This window comes from Triplophysa dalaica, chromosome 19 (assembly GCF_015846415.1).
Source record: "Triplophysa dalaica isolate WHDGS20190420 chromosome 19, ASM1584641v1, whole genome shotgun sequence".
Lineage (NCBI taxonomy): Eukaryota > Metazoa > Chordata > Actinopteri > Cypriniformes > Nemacheilidae > Triplophysa > Triplophysa dalaica.
The window spans coordinates 7,364,130-7,382,511 of record NC_079560.1 but is presented as its reverse complement, the minus strand read 5'-3'; the positions used below and the strand labels follow the sequence as shown (position 1 = coordinate 7,382,511).

At 37.1% G+C, this 18,382-nt stretch overlaps 1 long non-coding RNA gene across 1 annotated transcript in view; it reads right to left on the bottom strand.

Annotated features, from left to right (window-relative positions):
- LOC130408489 (uncharacterized) overlaps positions 1-7,085 on the bottom strand; it is a 75,583-nt gene extending 68,498 nt beyond the window's left edge. Inside the window, exon 1 of the long non-coding RNA XR_008904757.1 lies at positions 7,005-7,085. This is a non-coding gene — a long non-coding RNA (uncharacterized LOC130408489). The remainder of the gene's footprint in view (positions 1-7,004) is intronic.
- Positions 7,086-18,382: the final 11,297 nt, after the last annotated feature.

The following is an 18,382-nucleotide window of genomic DNA, read 5'->3' as shown; positions in this document are numbered from 1 at the left end:
GCAGTGCAGTATATACGTATAGCCAGATAGTGTAAGCTTAATCAAGTTTATATGAACACAAATAAACAGTCATGTGACTCGTGTTTATTTTTATCATATTTTTAATGATAAAACATCAGGCCGATATATTTCTGGTTGAATGATTTCTGACTTGAGACAATACACTTGTGTCTATTGAGAACAATTTTCTGGGTTGCAGTGGAACACCTACTGCACATCTATGATTTGTTATTAAATCAACATTATACCAGAAAAGTTTAAAAGTGAAAGAATCTTTAACTAGTGTGGTAGATGATGCTCAGAAAAAAAGATAACTAAATGTTACGTTGTTTTTGGTAGTCACTGTTTTAAAATAAAAGCTTGTCCACTTTTTGCCTTCGAGAGACTGTTTATCAGCCAGTATATCATATATTGCCTTCCATCGTAAATAATGATCAGATATCAGCCAAAATTAAAATGTTGTTTCATCCCAAACATAAAGCAATTTTAAGCGTAAGTGTTTATCAAAGTATTTCTTGCCATTGTCAAGATAATAAACAAATTTGTTATAGAAATGCAAAGAGCAGATTTTAACACTTCCATTAGGAGAAAAGATTTTGGAGGCTGACTGCTCTTAAAGGGCAGCAGAAAGCTAATGAGACACCTCTAGGATGAGGATTCTCTGTAATTAATCAGCTTCCCTTCTGATTATGGTGTCCATCAACAAGAGACACGCTTCTGTTTGCTTTAACAAGCAGAGGAGCAAAATTACACACTTAAGTGAAATCATCAATTGACGTTCTCAGCATTGAAAGGATTGAATCACTGCAGGTAAAAAGGCTCTTTAATTGTAATGCTGTTCTGAAAAATGGTTTCAAGAGGGCAACAATAAATAATGTAACGTAACAGATTTCTTTCCATGCCCATCTAGTCCAGATTAACTATACAATTACATTTCTTCCTTTATTTCAATGTGATCACAGAGCTCCAACCCCCTCGGATCCCTCTTCAGCAAGGATACATGTCCTCCGTGGGCCGGGATCAATGTTAAAAAGTGGAATTAGTCATTCTAAATCATGCGGCAGTGGTCGAAGGGATGGCCTCCGAAAATCATTAGACAATCATGTATTCCTATTGATTTATTCAAAGTACCTGGGCTGAAAGCAGATTAAACGGAAAGCAAAAGGAAGCTAATGCTGATTAAATGGCAGAGGAATGGGAGGTCCTTGGGGTATGTTTTTGTCCTAATCAGTAGGAAACAATACTGCTGCAATCGCTGGTCCAAACAGGTCTATTAAGGGCCCTTTACTTGACATATTTATGTATTTCAAATACTAGGGAGCACATTAAATTGAGTTTACTCACAGCACCTCTGCATCTGGTCTGACATGCAAAGCACATCGGGGAAGATCTCACCGCTGCCATGCTGATGGATATGTGCCCGTTCAAACCAACAACATTACCTCAGCATGTTAGAACTATTAGTAATGCGAGACTATAAAGAATAATGACCTAATCAATTTTGTCCACACATTCAAAAAAGGTTTAAAAAAACTGTGACAAAATATTGAATGTAATGGTAAATGCTGGTAATGTTAATAAAAAAAAAATCTATATAATAAAATAAATGAAACATAATATTAATAATTATCATTCATTTTGGTCTGTTGAGGCTTTGATATGACTTGCCTCCTCCACTGACAGCAGCAATTAGAGATGCACCAAAACTAAATTTCTTTACAGATGCCTAATAATTCAGGGTGATATCTGCTGATACCAATTCTGAATTTAAATTCATATTTCTTAACTTTCTGAATGTTATTAATTAATTTAATGACAATTGAACATCAAACTAGTGATGTTTTCAGAGCACAAATTTATTTTGATTGACAGGATATATAGATTATTGGCCGATATATTGGTGCATCTCTATCTGTAATGACTGCTAATCATTTTTAAATAAAATGTACTGTATATGAATTTGCTCATTAAATATGACAGAAAGTCTTGCGATTATGATCTCAGTTCTTGACAGCACTGGGTGAACGTTTAGACATAGTGTAACTAAATGAGAAACGACACTGATGTATTTAAACAGCTGTGAGTCAACAGTGCTTTCTCTCTGGTTTGAGCTCTTTCTTCTATACAATGTTTGATCACAGCCAAGCCACACATCTCTGTTTAAGCCAAACAGAACACAGTCTTTTTACTTCTTGTTCATTTATTTTAGCACATCTAAAGTTAGTGGTTTCAATGGTTTTCATTGGATTGTTCTATGGATTCTTTATTGAACTGATCATTATTTGGCTGACACATAGGCAAGATAATTAGACATATGTCAACATTGCTTGTATGACAATGTTCAAATAAATAAGAACTTCATTATTTTTGCATATTTTCAAACAGTGACCTCTCAGTGTTGAGCTCAGTCATAGATTCTTAAATCATTTGTCTATTTTCCCCACCACCACTGCAAACAGATCTGCACAGGTTGACCATGACAAAAACCAGAATAAAGCAGAAAGTCCATTCGGATTGCATGAAACCAGAGGTAAAGGAAAATCATGCAATTTGTGAAAAAGAGAGAGACAGAGAGTCTGTAGAAAGACTAGACCAGAATTAGATATAGCATGGTTATGCTCGAGATCAACTGTGCAGCATGGCCTGCTTGTGTCAAGCCATTGCACAAAGATCAATACTTGTTCAGTACAAACATACAAAATAAGAGCCTGTTCACGGGCTGCCTTCTCTCGTGGCATAGCGTGAGGATCTACATTGACAGCAAAACGGAGAACTGGGTGGGCTTCACAAGGAGGGTGATCAATGAGGCAAAGGGTTGAGATCTACTGATTTACTCCTCCTGTGGGTTGATTAGGCTTTGGGGACATTTGAGGCAAGCAGAAATCACTATATATCAGAATGCGTAATCCATATCAACATCAGCTCTGAAAAGATTTGGATGCAATTTGCTCAGTGCTTGTGCTTAAATGACAATGCACTGGCTGAAGGATTTTTTTGTTTGTTTGTACAGTTTGTAAAATTACCCGGCTAAAAAATAAACTTTTAATTAATATATTTGTGTGAAATTGCATTTTTATATAATTTTTTTTCAATTATATTATTGGCATAAATTGAATAAAAATGCAAAATTTTAAATGTTAGATTGAATTTCTGAATATCTGAATTGGCATGTGCGTACATTTAAATATTTATTAATTATTTATAGGATAGTTTCTTTACAATGTTCCAACATCCTGAAACGTAGAGATTTTAAACCCCAAATTTTCAACGTGGTTTTTAGCAAATTTCACCCAGTTGAGACTAAAACCAAAGGTATTCAAAGCAGCTAATGTTTAATCCAGGTTGTTTTCTCTACTCTCTGTTTTTAATTTGCCTTCGTGCCCTTTTGTTGACAAAGGTAAACTGATGACAGTTTAGAAAAGCCAGCACTCAGCCATGTGGAAAAGAAAAAAAGCGATGTGTTGACCCTTGCTAGATTGAATTTAGCACGGCTGGATAGCAGCAGTTCTAGGCATGATGGATTATTGTAATGACCACCTTTACGGCCTTTTTGTCATGTTTAAATGGCAATAAATTTAAGCCGAAAACGCGAACCACGTGTTCGAGGTGTAAGTAAAACGTACTTCATCACCGATGCGCATGTTAAAGCGTCGCAAAACTGGGCAGGCTTATGTTTAGATTATCAAAAGATTTACTGAGATGCTTTGTGTCCATGTTATTTCCTGTGTTAACTGTCGCAGGTGTTACTCGCAATCAGGTTGTTTTTAACCATATTTACCTAGGTAGGTAAAAGAACTCCATGATCAATTTAAAAACGGCTCCATGTAATAACCAAAGTATGAGGAAGAAACAAACTGCTCTCAAAAATGTCTGAGCGCTTTAGTTGGCTAATGGATGATTTTTGATGAATGAGTATTGTGGGCGAGGAGCTGATACCAAACATCTTGCTGTGAGAGGCACTGCAGTTGCTGTCGTTTAAGAATCTCCTGGTCGATACGTTTGGAGCGTGGAGGTATGAGTCTCTGCTGGCCTTATCTCTAACCCTCCTCCCTCTTAACACCAGTGATTGAGTGCTGGATATTAGACCCTCAGGCCACAACATATACACACACATCACACACACACCACACATATATTACCCAGGTGGCGAGGAATGGCCAGTTCCCACATAACTCACAAGGAACAGAAATGAAAGAAGAAAAAATCTGCTCTCGACAATTAGAAACAAACTTTGTGTAGATTACCCCACAATATACAAAACCAAGGCATTAAATCTAATCTTACCTTAAACATTTGCACTGGTATTTCCTTCAAGAAAGGCAAATCTTGTTATTATTATAATTAAATATATAGAAGTATTACTTACATGGTCTAAGAATCTAAATTGGTTAAGTGTGATATCATCATAACCATTAATCGTTTGATAAAATAAAATAATATCTTATACTGTATATAAACAATGTAGAATACATAAAAATAAGGGTATTAAATGTTAGCTTCTGCTAAATAAATAAGGTACAACACAAAGTCTAAGGCATTGCCGCTGAACAAAAGCCAGATGACAAGGGAAGGAAACAAAAGAGACAAGTTCATCTATTTGGTGATGGACAGAGTGCCCAGGCAGGGGCAAACAGTCTATAACAGCATGTAAATGAAGTAGCCTGTGCCAACACACCAATGCCGTCTCTTTATCATGAATAAATATTGGTGGTTCTCACCATCCAACTTGGTTGCTCGCTGTCTGTAAAAAACCTTGTGCAACACCACATTCCATGCATCCTGTTGCTACACTGGATGTCATTATAATGTTGGAAAAACCCTGGAGGACACAGGATCACTTTATCAAAGAACAGGTTAGGTGGTAAACACAAAGTCATTAACCTTTGACCCTAATGAATTTTAGGCCAGGAGAACATCACCTGACCATCTGATTGTTTGGAAATGGGATTCCCAGGAGCTTTGGTCCTGTCAAGAAAAAAATGTCTCATTTAATAGGCTTTATTTTTACTCCAACAAAGAGAGTTGTGAAGCGACATAAATCTCCATTTCCTGCAATTTATATTCTGCTAGCATGACCTCACAAACATAAAACGGAAAGCGAATGTTCAGTAAAACCACAAACGTCCAGACCAATAAATGTTTTGCCTCGCAAAATCTTTTAAAGACCCCCAAAAATAACCAGTTATGTATATTTTAATCAAACGTGAAAATATGAATGGTCCAATATCATAAATAAGTCTTGTGAGAGCCTAGTCATCCGATTGGACAAAAATCCAAACAGTGCAGGATGAGTCACTAATATTTTAGTTCCATTACTTGAAGAGGGAAAAATTGGCAAATTGTCCCAAAAGTGTATTATTTATAATAAAGTTAATATCAAAACTATCCTACACAAATTCAGTTCCACAAAACTCTTACTTTCAAGGGTCTTTAAAATAAAGAGGCAACAGACAAGTGCAGCCTTTCAAGTAGCAACAAAATTGCTAAATGTGACCTAAACAGGCAGCCATCTCAAGACCTGATTTGAAGTAGTGTCTCCAGTGACTCAAAGCGCTGTCTCCTCCATGCGCTGCTATAAATGGTTCCACTGTCGGGGAGAATGGGTGGAATAAACTTCACTCTCCAATCCCCTGGCCCATTTAAACAGCAGATGAAAAGGTGGAGGGACAGGCAATACATGTTACACCTCTTTCATTCGGCACTCGGCAGCTGATAAACAAAACAGCGAATATCCAGTGCATTTTTAGACAGGGGCTTTTCACCTGTCACTCCACATAAAGAGACAAGCCAGGATTTTCAGCCTCCGCTTGGTCATTGCTGTCATTCAAACAACAGCCTCGCAAATGAGGCAGTATTTATCATCGCTCATGGCCTCTCGCTCTCTTTCTGTCTCTCGGATGGCATAGTGACAGAAGATTAATTCCAGTCAGCTGCTGAAAATAATTATTGCATTATGGGAACAGTGATCATTATTTAGAACATGATTAAATATGTCTGCATCTATTGACTCGGGGCCCCGTGATTTATGTATTTATTTAGTCAATAGTCTAATGTAAATGATGTAATTAATTATAGATAGTGGTGTCGGGTCGTTGGTGAGAACCAGGCGTGCCGCCACGTGCCGCTCACTTTGACAGATGTAAGAGATATCAGAGCAGCTCAGGGAATTTCTTTGCCCCAGACCTATTTCTTCATTTTCTGTATTTCCTCCGCCCTGTATATATGCTTCACATCTCTCTCTCTCTGCCTGTCTCTTTTATGGCCACTACGACATCTGATATACTTCTGACAATACACTTGTTCCTCATTCATTCTTCAAACTGAAATTAGTATTGGGCACAGTTTAGCTCCCAGAACAGTGTAAGAAGTCATGGCTTTGGGATAAAGAGACCGGCATGGTGTCAAGAGGGACCCATCTCATTTGCTGCAGAGTTAAAATGAATGTTTTTCATATGAAGCTAGATGAGCTTGGTGATATCATGCTGTCCAAGTCTCCTCATGATATTTGATTTATTAAAATTGCAAACATACATATATTTCTGGTTCTGGTGAAATGAAAGGAGATTCATTCCTGTCAGCTGCTGAAATTAATTATTACATTATGGCAGTGATCAATATCTGGAATATAAACTGGAAAAGGTTTTGGCGTGGCTTGCGTGCGTGCGTGCGTGCGTGCGTTACGAAGCTCGTGCCTCAAAACATTATTTGAAGGAGAGTTTATTTAGAATTTAAAAAATATAATATATTGGTTCATATTAGACGGAGACATGCCGGAAAATGTCAATGAAGTTAAATTAAACAAACGCCAAACACCTGCGGTTCCAACCCAAAACGTGTAAAATATATAGTTTGATTGACGAATAAGCTCCTCCCATATTTACGTTTGGTATGTAATTCAGAAGTCCAATAAAAGCCATTAATGGTACTCAGATTCAGATATCCGGTCACTAATACCAACAAAGAGGCCTACTGACATTATATAAGTTAAAAACTTGCAAACTTACCTCCTTGCAACAAAAGCCCGAACTTCTCGCGCTAAACCGCTAATGTTTCGTCTCTTCCGGAAACACCTGACTTGATGCCTTCATCTGCTCTCGGAAATTCGATAATTCCCACCTCAAGCCGGAAATAATATATGAAACGGTGCTCTTTTCATGTTAGCAGATAGGCCTATTTGCAATGTTTTAATGCCATTAAATCATTAGTAACATTAGTGTTTTAATGTTGCTAAATACAAAATCCAGACGTAACTGATTGTCGAATTTCCGAGAGCACGTGAAGGCAGCATAATGCTTTCTAGACAACTCGGATTTAGGATTTTTCACATCTCAACTCACGAAATAATTTCTGGACCTGATATTACTAAATACTTTTAAAGTTACAACGTTATTAGTTAGGCTACATCTGTGTATTATGTGTATCTTGTTCTCTCTTGAATAAAATGTGAAGACGTGGTCAAAACTATTAACAAAAGCCAATGTTGAGGTCACATGACCAGACAAACAATACTCATTTGATATCTCTGGCATTTTATTGCATACAGACTAAATTATGAATTCTTAAATTAATACATAAATAAAAAAACTGAATTATAGCCATACTGTGAAAAGCATAACATTTTTAACAAACAATATTGCATGCTGTTGGCATAATAGTCTCAATATCGCTGAACATAAAATATTAAAATCATTATAAAATGATCTACATTCTGTTTTCAGGAAACAGAAGGATGAACTACTGATTTGTTCGATCATACCCCTCAAGAAAATCTTTTCTTCTCACCTCCCTATCCCCTTCCATTTGCCCTGTCCCCGTGGAGCGCTACATGACTTCCTCTCTCCCAGAAGGATCATTCTGTGAGCTGCCCATCTCCCTGGGATGTCGAGGGTCACGCAGTGTCCCTTGTCATGCCCGAGTGAAGTGATTTCCATTTTAATGTCACACTTCTAATCTCTCAAAGATGCAATGTACAAGACACAAAGGCTTTAAGTGGTCTTCATATATCACTCATTGCCTGTGCTTTCACTCAGGTAATCATCACAATTGCTCGACATATCTCAATATCTGCTGCCCGAGGTGCCATAACAGTCCTGCTGGGCTATCGCTTACAGCCTCGGAGGAGGCTAAAATTTGTATGACATCTTTCAGCACCCAGCACGTGTATCATGCAACATAAGTGATCCCCATCCATTTAGCTGCATATCAATATTATGTTAATTTGGGATTTCTTTAATGGATCTATATCCTGGTAAAATGTTATACACTGACCCTGATAATAATGACACTCTGACCGCTATGATCATAAAAAGTTTGGCCATAAAAACACAAGATCATTCACATAATTTTGCACTTTAACTGCATGTGAGTCACATCTGCAGAAGAAAAAGCAACCCTATATTGTGCATGAACAAAAAGGCCTAAAAAATAATCAACCCCATTTAACAGCGACATGCTTCTTCATGCATTTTCTTCTATCGTATCAAAAACCAATCTAAGATTATATGTAGAGTATATGTTTGCAGTAAAGCCAGCGTAGTAGAAAACCACCACGAACCCATCTGGAGTAAGATCAAGCTGTATGGCTTTACACACTGTGTCTGGGTGACTGCTCATCTGGCACACACCACACCATCATTTTTCCCTGTCACACACGGAGGGGGGAGGAATCTGCGGAGGAACCCCACCGTGGAATGTTTATATTTCATAAACAAAATGATGTTTTCACCATTGGCTGGGACGGGTGGTTCCAGTTGCTGAATTTCTCCTATGCCTGACGCAGATTATTAATGCGCTCGAGTAACTGTTAATTTCACTTTGGGAGAATGATTTATGGGCAGGCTAAGAAGAGAGGCATAATCTAATTGAGATCAGAATAGCTGTTTCTCCTGTAGTCACGGCAGTCCCATCCAGATGGGGCACTATGATTAATACCTAATGAGCAAATAATCCATGAAATTAATATAAAACCATTTTTTAACAACTCGCCTCACTTTAGAGGGAATATATAAATAAATTGAGATAGAAGTGTTTTGTCTTCTTTGTGAGTGTGTGTGTGCAGTTGCAATCAAACCGAGGAAAAGGTTTTCATTCGGTTAAGAGATTGGATTGTTTGCTCGCGTGGTTTGTGAAAAAAACAAGAAAGTGAGATTTGATGGTGGGGCGTATCCCAAATGCGATGGCTGGAACAATTACATAGACATTTAAATATCAAAATGCCAAACATTATCACAGCCAAGTAGAAATAATCAAAACAAAATTACTGGTGGTGAAACAAATTATTTTGTGAGAATGTCTGCCAGTGGCTGTGTGTGAATTGAAAAAGACAATTGACACGGTGCCAAGGATTTTACTGGCTTGCAAAATAAATGCTTTGAGGAACTGATGCACAGATTCAAAAATAAATCCAATTACATTACACACCTTAACAGAGGCTTGAAATGAAAAACACGAGTGTTAATATGCAATAAAAAAGCACACAATATAAAAGGTTTTTGAAATGTTGAATGCATCATGCAAAACATTTAATCACACTTTCCATTTATCAGTAAACGGTTTTATAATGATGGAACATTACTTGGAAGTTCCATATTAGGATATTTAAAGTTTATGTCAAAAAGATCCATATTAATAAATGCTGACACCTTTCTTAGCCATTGTCTATATTGATTTTCCAAGATGGTTTCATCTCAGAGTACTATAACACACTTTAACAGTACATTTTGCCAGGCAGCTTGACCAAAAATCATTGAAAGTCCTTTTTTAATGCTTCATTACTGAAATGAGTGGATGGCATCATTCAGCTGAGCTGCTAATGAGGTGAGGTGTAGATTTAGCTTGAAAAAAAATACACCTTATGAAATACATCAGTTACTTATTTGCCCAAGAACAGTTTAACCCATACTGATTATACACTTTTTTCCCATTTGAACAGCTGGACTTTTGCTGTTGAATAGTTTTCGAAGCTAATTTTTTAAAAGTGCGAACATTTGCTTCAAAGATTTGAAATCATCACAGGAGTATTTCCATGTTTCACTTTTGCGATTTATGGGTGGTTGTTTTCAACAAACTATTTCGTAATTAATCTGCCTTAAAACAGTCACAAAGATAATACAGAATAAGTATGCCACAATACAATATAAAGATTGACTGTATTATTTTCTCTGTAATTACCTGTAAAAACTGTTAATAGTTTTTAGCTTGTATGATTTGATTCAGGTTAGCAGCATGTGGGGAGAAGAAAAATGTCAATTCACTTTGAGAGCAGGGCTGCACTTTCCACTCCATAAATATCTAAGAATTAGATTGGACACACTTTAAGTCATTGGCTGTAAATTGGTGAGACTTTGAGGTCACCAGACTTTATAGACCTGCTATACTCTGCCTCTTAAGGAAACTGCAGACAACAAGCAATTGCATTGTTGAGGGTGAGAGACTGCACTGTACAGAACTTTGTCCACAGTCCAGTAAAAAAAATATAATTAAAGATGTTGATATATATATTATTGGATAATGCATAATTTTGGGAGGCAAATAGTAAGAACCTGCAAGGATGGGGTTGTAAAAGATCATTCTGGTGATTTATTATGAGTACATTGAAATCATGGCATGTTAGGCTATACCATCTTACGAAGCATGCATAATCGTATGTACAGTATATAAATAGTGGGTGTAATAGTATAAAAATAGTGGGTGTAAAATGATAACACTAGTGAAATACTTTTTTATATTTTACATTTTAAATGCAAATATGCAAATACAATAATAAGCATAAGATTTATACAAAAAACAAACAATAGATAAATCATTGTCACAAATAGTCTAATAAGGCAATAAAAGAACAATAAACCTTAACTTTACATTTTGTGGTTTGTGTCTACTTGTTTTTTATTCTAAAATATTATGATTATTTTCAGATTACAATTTTATTTTGAAACTCAAATTTGGGACTCCAAAGGAACAAGTTTGCTTAATACTGCAGGCATTGGCATTTTGCTGACCTTCAATCTTTAAACACATCAGTACGGATCTCCAAGCTGAAATTATTTCAGTTGCTAAAATGACTTTGAAAGCGATAAAGTTAAGTGGCATGAAAGAAGTAAATTAAAAAAGCAGTTTCACCTGTTTCCCGGAAAATAAAGCATGTGCCTTTTGGAAACACGCATTTGACTAACTGATGATTTTCAGGACTGTGTTATTTATCACCATGACATTTTTAATTATCATTCTGATCACTATTTTTATCAAAAAATATTTTAATTTAATATTTTAAAATTCCCATTTTATTAAATAAATTGTTTCCGTTATTGTGATTATTATCTATTTTTCCCTATGGGCATGTTTAATAGCTACTTGGGTGGGAAGTGGATGAAGGTTGCTGGGGTGCTGTGAGACAAATTGCTACAAATTGTAAATTTTCCGTTTTAGAGGATTACAAAGAGGCCCCATTGAGTCGCTCTCCACAGCACACACACAAGAGCAGCAGGAAACCAGAGCAAAGCGTAATGAACAAAGAAGCTGAGGGAATTATCTGTGTGACAGCGCCTTTAGAGCATGGGATCTGTGGAAAAACTCTTTCTTAAGTTACTGATCCTCCTCAGAAAGCATAGTTAAGCTTTCTTTGCAACACTGTTTGTGTAAATCTGTTTTTAATCATTTAAACTGTTTTTCAAAAAAGGGAGTCACTTTATTGTCCTTTAAATGAAGACTGTTCGAGCCTGATTTTTTTTGTTTAATGAAAAAATAGGATTAAAGCCCATAACTTGATGTCATTTTAATCTTTTTTTGGTGTTGACACAGTAGTTGTATTTCAATAGAGGTTTTGATACGGGGTACTCAAAACAAATCTCTCAGTTGCACTTCAGACTTTCATGTGGTTTCTCAGCCAAGTCTAAATCTAGAAGAGTAAATAAATTAATAACTTACCAACCAACTCAAATCATGATTTATGAACCAGCTCTGACTGACAAACAAAGTCTGGTTTTTCAAATATGTTTGTGCTGCGGTCCAGAGAATGTTAATATTTACTCTCACAGTTGTCCTACAAGACCTGGCCTTGCTTGAGAACAGACACAACTTGTGTTGTCTACAAGTGAGAGGTGAGAGAGAGGCAGGGCCCAGGAGAGCTTGATTTATGGCCGTGCTCACCAGAAAATGTTCTTTTATGTACCTAATCCTGCCTGGGAAAGTTAGTATACATGATAGAAAGTTGTCAATTGGCTGCAGATAGGGTGAGCAAAACAAGGCTCAAACTGTGTTTTTTCCCCTTCTGTCGATTTGCTCACGGGCTGTAATGCTATTTTCCCATGCTCGCCAAGGCCCTACCGTTTGTTTAGGGATGTCACAATTGGCTGTTAATGCCTCTTTAGTTATGTCACCCCTATCTGGCAAGAAGCAGAAGAGGCGCCCCTTCCTTGCCTCGCTCAATAGTGCTGTTTCACTGGGGAGACACTGCTACTGTGAGGTCATAAAGAAACTGCCTAGGAATCCACTGTTCTTTATACAGAGAATGGGAAGAATCTACCGTACCCGGAGTGGCAAACATCAGGGGTGCGTTTCTTAAAAGTGCATTTGGCAATCATAATCATCATTTCAAAAATATAGCTCAAAGATTTGGTGTTTCCCAAAGGCACAAGTAAATCAAATAAAGTTGATTGGAAATACAAGATTGGAAATACAGCTTTTCACCTGTGGTTAGAAACATGGTTTCCTTTTAGTATGACAAGCATATTTAAATAATATATTCTCTTGAGCAAAATAAGCAACTGAACGAGGAGTGCTTTTAATATTTTTTATTCCATGCAAGTTTCTATTTGTATTTCTATTTTAATCTATGTCTGTGCAAGTGCACTGTATCGGGCAACCTGTGGGAACCTGGGACTATGTGCAAGATAAGTTGTATATATTCAAATAAAATAAAACTAATTATAAAAAAGATTTAAAAATCGGTTCCAAGATGTAATTTTAACCCATAATTAAATTCAATAATTTTAAACAGCTTCTTGACCTAACATGTATAAGTGAGTAAATTATGGCACATCATATGAAAAATGTAAATGTGGACAATCAGCATTTTAAGATTATAGCTTTAGAAAACTATTTAATTTCCGGCAAAGTTGTTTTGGGAAACAGATCGCAACATCATTGTTAGTTTTATTAACACTACAACCTACTATAATGGTTTAGTATTGAGTTATGTTGTTGAATGAGAAATCCTTATGATATAACACAACTCAGAAGCCTTATATAATTTGCATTGGCAAAATAGAATTATGTGTTAAAGGAATAGTTCCCCAAAACTGTTTGGTTAGTAAACAGCACTGGCCCCCATTGAAGACATTTGTTGTGTACTTCACAAAAGACACAGTGTACAGGTTTTAAATCACATGAGGGGGAATAAATGATGAGAGAATTTAGTTTTTTGGGTGAAATATCCCCAGATGTCTGCCTTTGTACCGTACATTTGTGGATGGGGACAACAGAAACAGACTTTCATATATAATATATATCTTGTGCTTACTCAGAAGCACAAACACAGCCTTTTGAGTCTAAACTTTTGACCCTTGGTCACCGTGCTACTGCTGATGGGTGTTTGAGAACAACGTAATAGGCCTCATTTCAGATGGAATGGTTCCAAGTGTAAACAATGACTCTGATGCCTCATCCACATTCTCCTCACACACTCAGAGGTAGGAGATCCTGGCTTCATTATTGCAGCCGGTGTGATGATCATGTCCAAAGCCTGGGAGACTTGACATTTTGCCCTCTTCCATGAAAAGAACGTCTTATTATTGTCTTTGATATAGAAGTCTTTTAACCAACATTTTGTCATTCTCGCATTTAGATAACCAATTCAGTATACAGATATCCAACCTCTTGTTATTTGCTTATATACAGGTTATTTCCCATGGTGAATATAAATGTTTACCATTTGGTGCACCTGTTTATTTAACTTTATGCAATTTAAAATATTTAAAATGTAACTGTGTAATCTACATTACATTTATGCATTTGGCAGACACTTTTATTAAAAGCGACTTACATTGCATTAGACTATACATTTATTTCTAAGTATGTGCAATCCCTGGGATCGAACCCATGACTTTGGTGTAACGCCATGCTCTAACCACTGAGCCATAGGAAAGCTATAAAAACAAACATGATTATCTAGTTTGGTTTTATATATAAAGAACACTAAATATAACCCAGTCCAAACAATATGTGTGCATATATGATAATTATTTTCATTTTGTTAGAATTGTCTGTTTGACCTTACAATTTCCATTGCAAACCAACAATATCTGTTTCAACAATAGCCCATGGTTTGTGTTTATTTTATTGACTGGCCACAGACCAGAGTTGTACATCCTTAGAGTTAAATGGGTTTTCATTTTTTATTGGCAGGCCACTGACAGAGGTGTTTTATTGAAGCTCTTTAGAGTTTAACAGCTTGGGGCATCAATGTGTGCTAAAGAGATGCCTGTAAAATCAAACAAAATGAAGTTTTATAAAAATGAGATGAGAAACACCTCAAAATTAATGGGAAGTAAAACATTTGAGCCATTAACCTCTGGGGATTAAATGGTAGCAATGGCCTGTTTGGTTTTATTGCTTTAACATGGTCAAGCATGTTTTACATTGTCTACAAAATTCATAGATTTCATCGCTGTTTTGATATTTTGTTCTTTGTTGGAAACAACAGACAAGGTGCACTGGTAACACTGGTCCTAAACACTTCTGTGAGGATGTTACTGACCACACAGAACACGAAGCCACCATAAAATTTACTATTGATCTAATCTGAATAGAATTTAATCTTATTTAATTTTCATTGACCTACTGCTTTTAATGTCCTCATTGTGACAGCAATAGTGATAAATACGTCTATGAAAAATAAAGAGGCAGAAATGGGTTCATAGCCTGCTGAACTTGAGGTCTCGTCATTATTGACATTATGGAAATATATCTGGCTATGACCTAAGGATGTTATGAGCCGCAAACATTGATTAAATATATACCAAAACAACTTTGGTAGTAAAGTCCCGACTCTATACCATTAGCAGGACCCTTGTCTAAAAATCTTCAGTAGAAAAGGATTTTATTCTCTTATGTACATACTCCATTGTCCAAATATTAAATTAAGCTCTGACCATGCTGATGGCAAATGACCCCTCGTGGAACATTTGACCTCCGACTTTTGACAGAGAGAAGCGTCTGATGCTCTGTGGTGAATCAGAGATGAGAGCCAAGAGGTCAGAGCAATGCACTTAAGTTCTTCTTTACCCATGGTCCTCCGTCCCTTTGCATCCTTGAATTTGGCATTCAGATCAATAGATTCTCAAAGATTGACTTCATAAGTAGGTCATAAGAAGCATTTTAGATATTAGCGCCGGTCAGCGAGAGGCTGCGAAGAGTTCATGCTCTGGTCTCTCACTTAAGCTCTCACCCTAGCAATAAAACTCAGAAACATATACATGAATCATCTGAATTCAATAGGCAGAGGGAGAAAGACAAAGTCTGGATGATAGTCTCCTTCAGCAAATACACAGTTAAACAATTGGGCTAAACAGGTTTCATTTGCTTTGTCTGTGAAGGTTTTCTTGCAATTTCAATTAACTCGGAATTGTCAATCGTTCAGTTCTTCAGAATTTGAATTACGCCCAAAGGTGTTGTTGCTTGGGGGTATATACGTTTGGATTCTTCGCATCAATCTATTTTTAATATACAGTAGACTCGGAACATTTTCTCAATATGATGTCTGTTTATTACTGTAAGGAACCCCGTGCTACCTTTTCTGCGTGTTTGTAAGCATTATAATGTGATGAAGTTTATTTCATTTTGAGTCGCTAGCAAATATATGACAAACATTCTCCAAGGAAATGACAGAAAGATAAGCCCAAGCTCAGCGCTGAAATTCGAGTTAGTTTAAAATTCCATATTTCAAACTCATGCACAGCGCAGGAGAATACCACCCAGAGCTGAGGATAATATAATTTCCATGTTCACTTTTTCATCATTTTTCATCAGACCCAATATTTAATGCTGTAAGCCAGGACGCATCAGCGGTCACAATGAAAAGCTTGTGAATGGTCGCATGTGTCAGACACACGGCTATTGAGTGAGCTGTCTCTGTAATGGAGAGAGACACCCCCTGAAACACATTTGGGTAATATGCCAGGGCAGTTCCTGTTTATCATGTGATACATTCATGGGCGGGCGCGGTACATTATGTACATAATTCACTGCTTACATTTGTCAAAACATGGGTTTGTATGAGAGCTAATGATCCACGTTAAATTAATGACACCATAAAGGAGAAAAATCCACTGTTCATGTAGGCATGACAGGATCCACTGGGCCCGCTAGCATTAAACTTATAAGCGGGTAATCAGGGCCTGAAACACAAAATCAAGCCAAACACAACACAGCCAACGGGGAGGTGAATGTACCGCACTGACTATGCTCTACATGGTTCACAAAACATTTTTTGTATAAATATTGGTAAGTTTTATCCCTGGAGCATAAAAAATGGTCAAAATAAATTTCAGATGAAAAAGTAAAAAATAAATGACCTTAAAATTTGCAACTTCCGCCTCTATGTCGCCATCTCAGATTGAAACATGAAATTGCAGGGTACTTTGAAGGAAAAGTTCCTCTTTTGTTTTAAAAGTTCCAAATTGTTTTAACACCTCCAGGGGTTTTTGGAACACAAATAAATATATTATCACGTGACATCCGAGCATTTCCAGGCCTCCTCTTATACATCATGGTTATAGTTGTTGTCAAGGTCCAGAAAAGTACCAAAGACATCGTTAAATTGGTACATCTGCTCATGGTGGCTCAACTGATTTTTTTTTGACGCGACAACATAATTTTTTTGTGAAAAGCAAACCAAAATAACGACTTTAATCGACATTTTCTCCTCTGTCTTGTCAGTCTGGTCCGCCTTTAAGAGAGCACTTCGACGAATATGCATTCGGTGGGGGCAGATGCCGGCATTCTGACAGACAACCTGGAAGTCGCGTGTCCCGTTTGTCTTTCTAGCATCTTTCACCTCCTCCTAGTCTTCGGTAAAGCCCGCATTGATCCAACTTGGGTCCAATATGAAAAGGGAAAACTAAAGCTTCTGTTATTAGTGTTAATTAATATAACCGGTGTGACGCCTGTCGGTCCAGTGTCATTTCCATTGCCATAGTAGGAAACAAATGTGCGATCTCTAACAAAGATGGACGTTTGCACATGCACTAATAGACCTCAGTTACACTTCGATCGATCCGCATGTGTTTAACTGATAAAGTGAAGTTGACGCCATTGTTACTAGTTATTGCTCAAAGCCAAAGTTATGAATACACGTGCACTGAGAGGGGGGCCGACCAATCAACAGCCTGAGAAGCGGAAGCTCTCTGATATGGTATGAGTGGGACATCTACACACAAACACACACACACACACACTCTAAGCGGGGAACCAATCACGACTGTCCTGATCAGCGTCACCAATTAGAGCGTTTTGGAAGGAGGGACTTTATAAAGACCGGAAGAACCCTGTTTTGTTATAAGCGGGACAGCGGTGAACAAAAGACTTGAAATATGTGAAATATAAAGCGTTTTTTTATTAGAAACATGAACATCCATTGTTAAAAATCCAAAAGACATAATCAAAGCCTCAAAAACAGCAAAAGACAGGCTCCTTTAAAGCTGTCACGGTTCTGCCTATCTTGTCTGGCTAATTCTTGGTCTTGAGGCAGAACCAAAACAGAATTCCCTGTTTCATGTGGGGAGAGAGATTTTGGACCTTTTGGGCTTCCATACTCTCCCCGAGTCTCGTCTGTGTTTCCCGCCATTTCGTGTCATTAGCTTCCCCTTAGTGTTTCATCTGTTTCACCTGTCCCCTACTAATTATCCTGTCATTGTCTCCCTTTAAGAGTCCTCTTGTTTCATTGTCTTGTGCGGTTCATTGCTTGTGCTTGTACTTGTGCTCTGTTCCTGTATACCGTTGATCTTACCTTGTTCCTGTTTCCCGTGTCAAAGTGAGTGTTAGTTTAGTGTTCTGTTCCAAGTGCTTGTTTTCTTAGTTTTAGTTTAGTAAGTCAGTGTCCTTGTTTTTGTCAAAGTATATTTATCCCTGTATTGTTTTCCCCCATCGTGGGTTTTGTTTTGCTTGTTTGTTTAGTTTAGTGTTTATTGTTAATAAATATATTTGTCAAGTCTTCATCCGCCTTGCCTCTGCCTGCACTTGGGTTCTCTGCCATGCCTATCGAGAAGATTCATGACAAAAGCAGTGCATTTCCTTACTTAAGGTAATAAGTCATGTTTTGTTGTAGATTTATATCTAGTTGTCTCTGGGCTCTATAAAGCTGAACAACACATCTTCTGTAATATTAAAT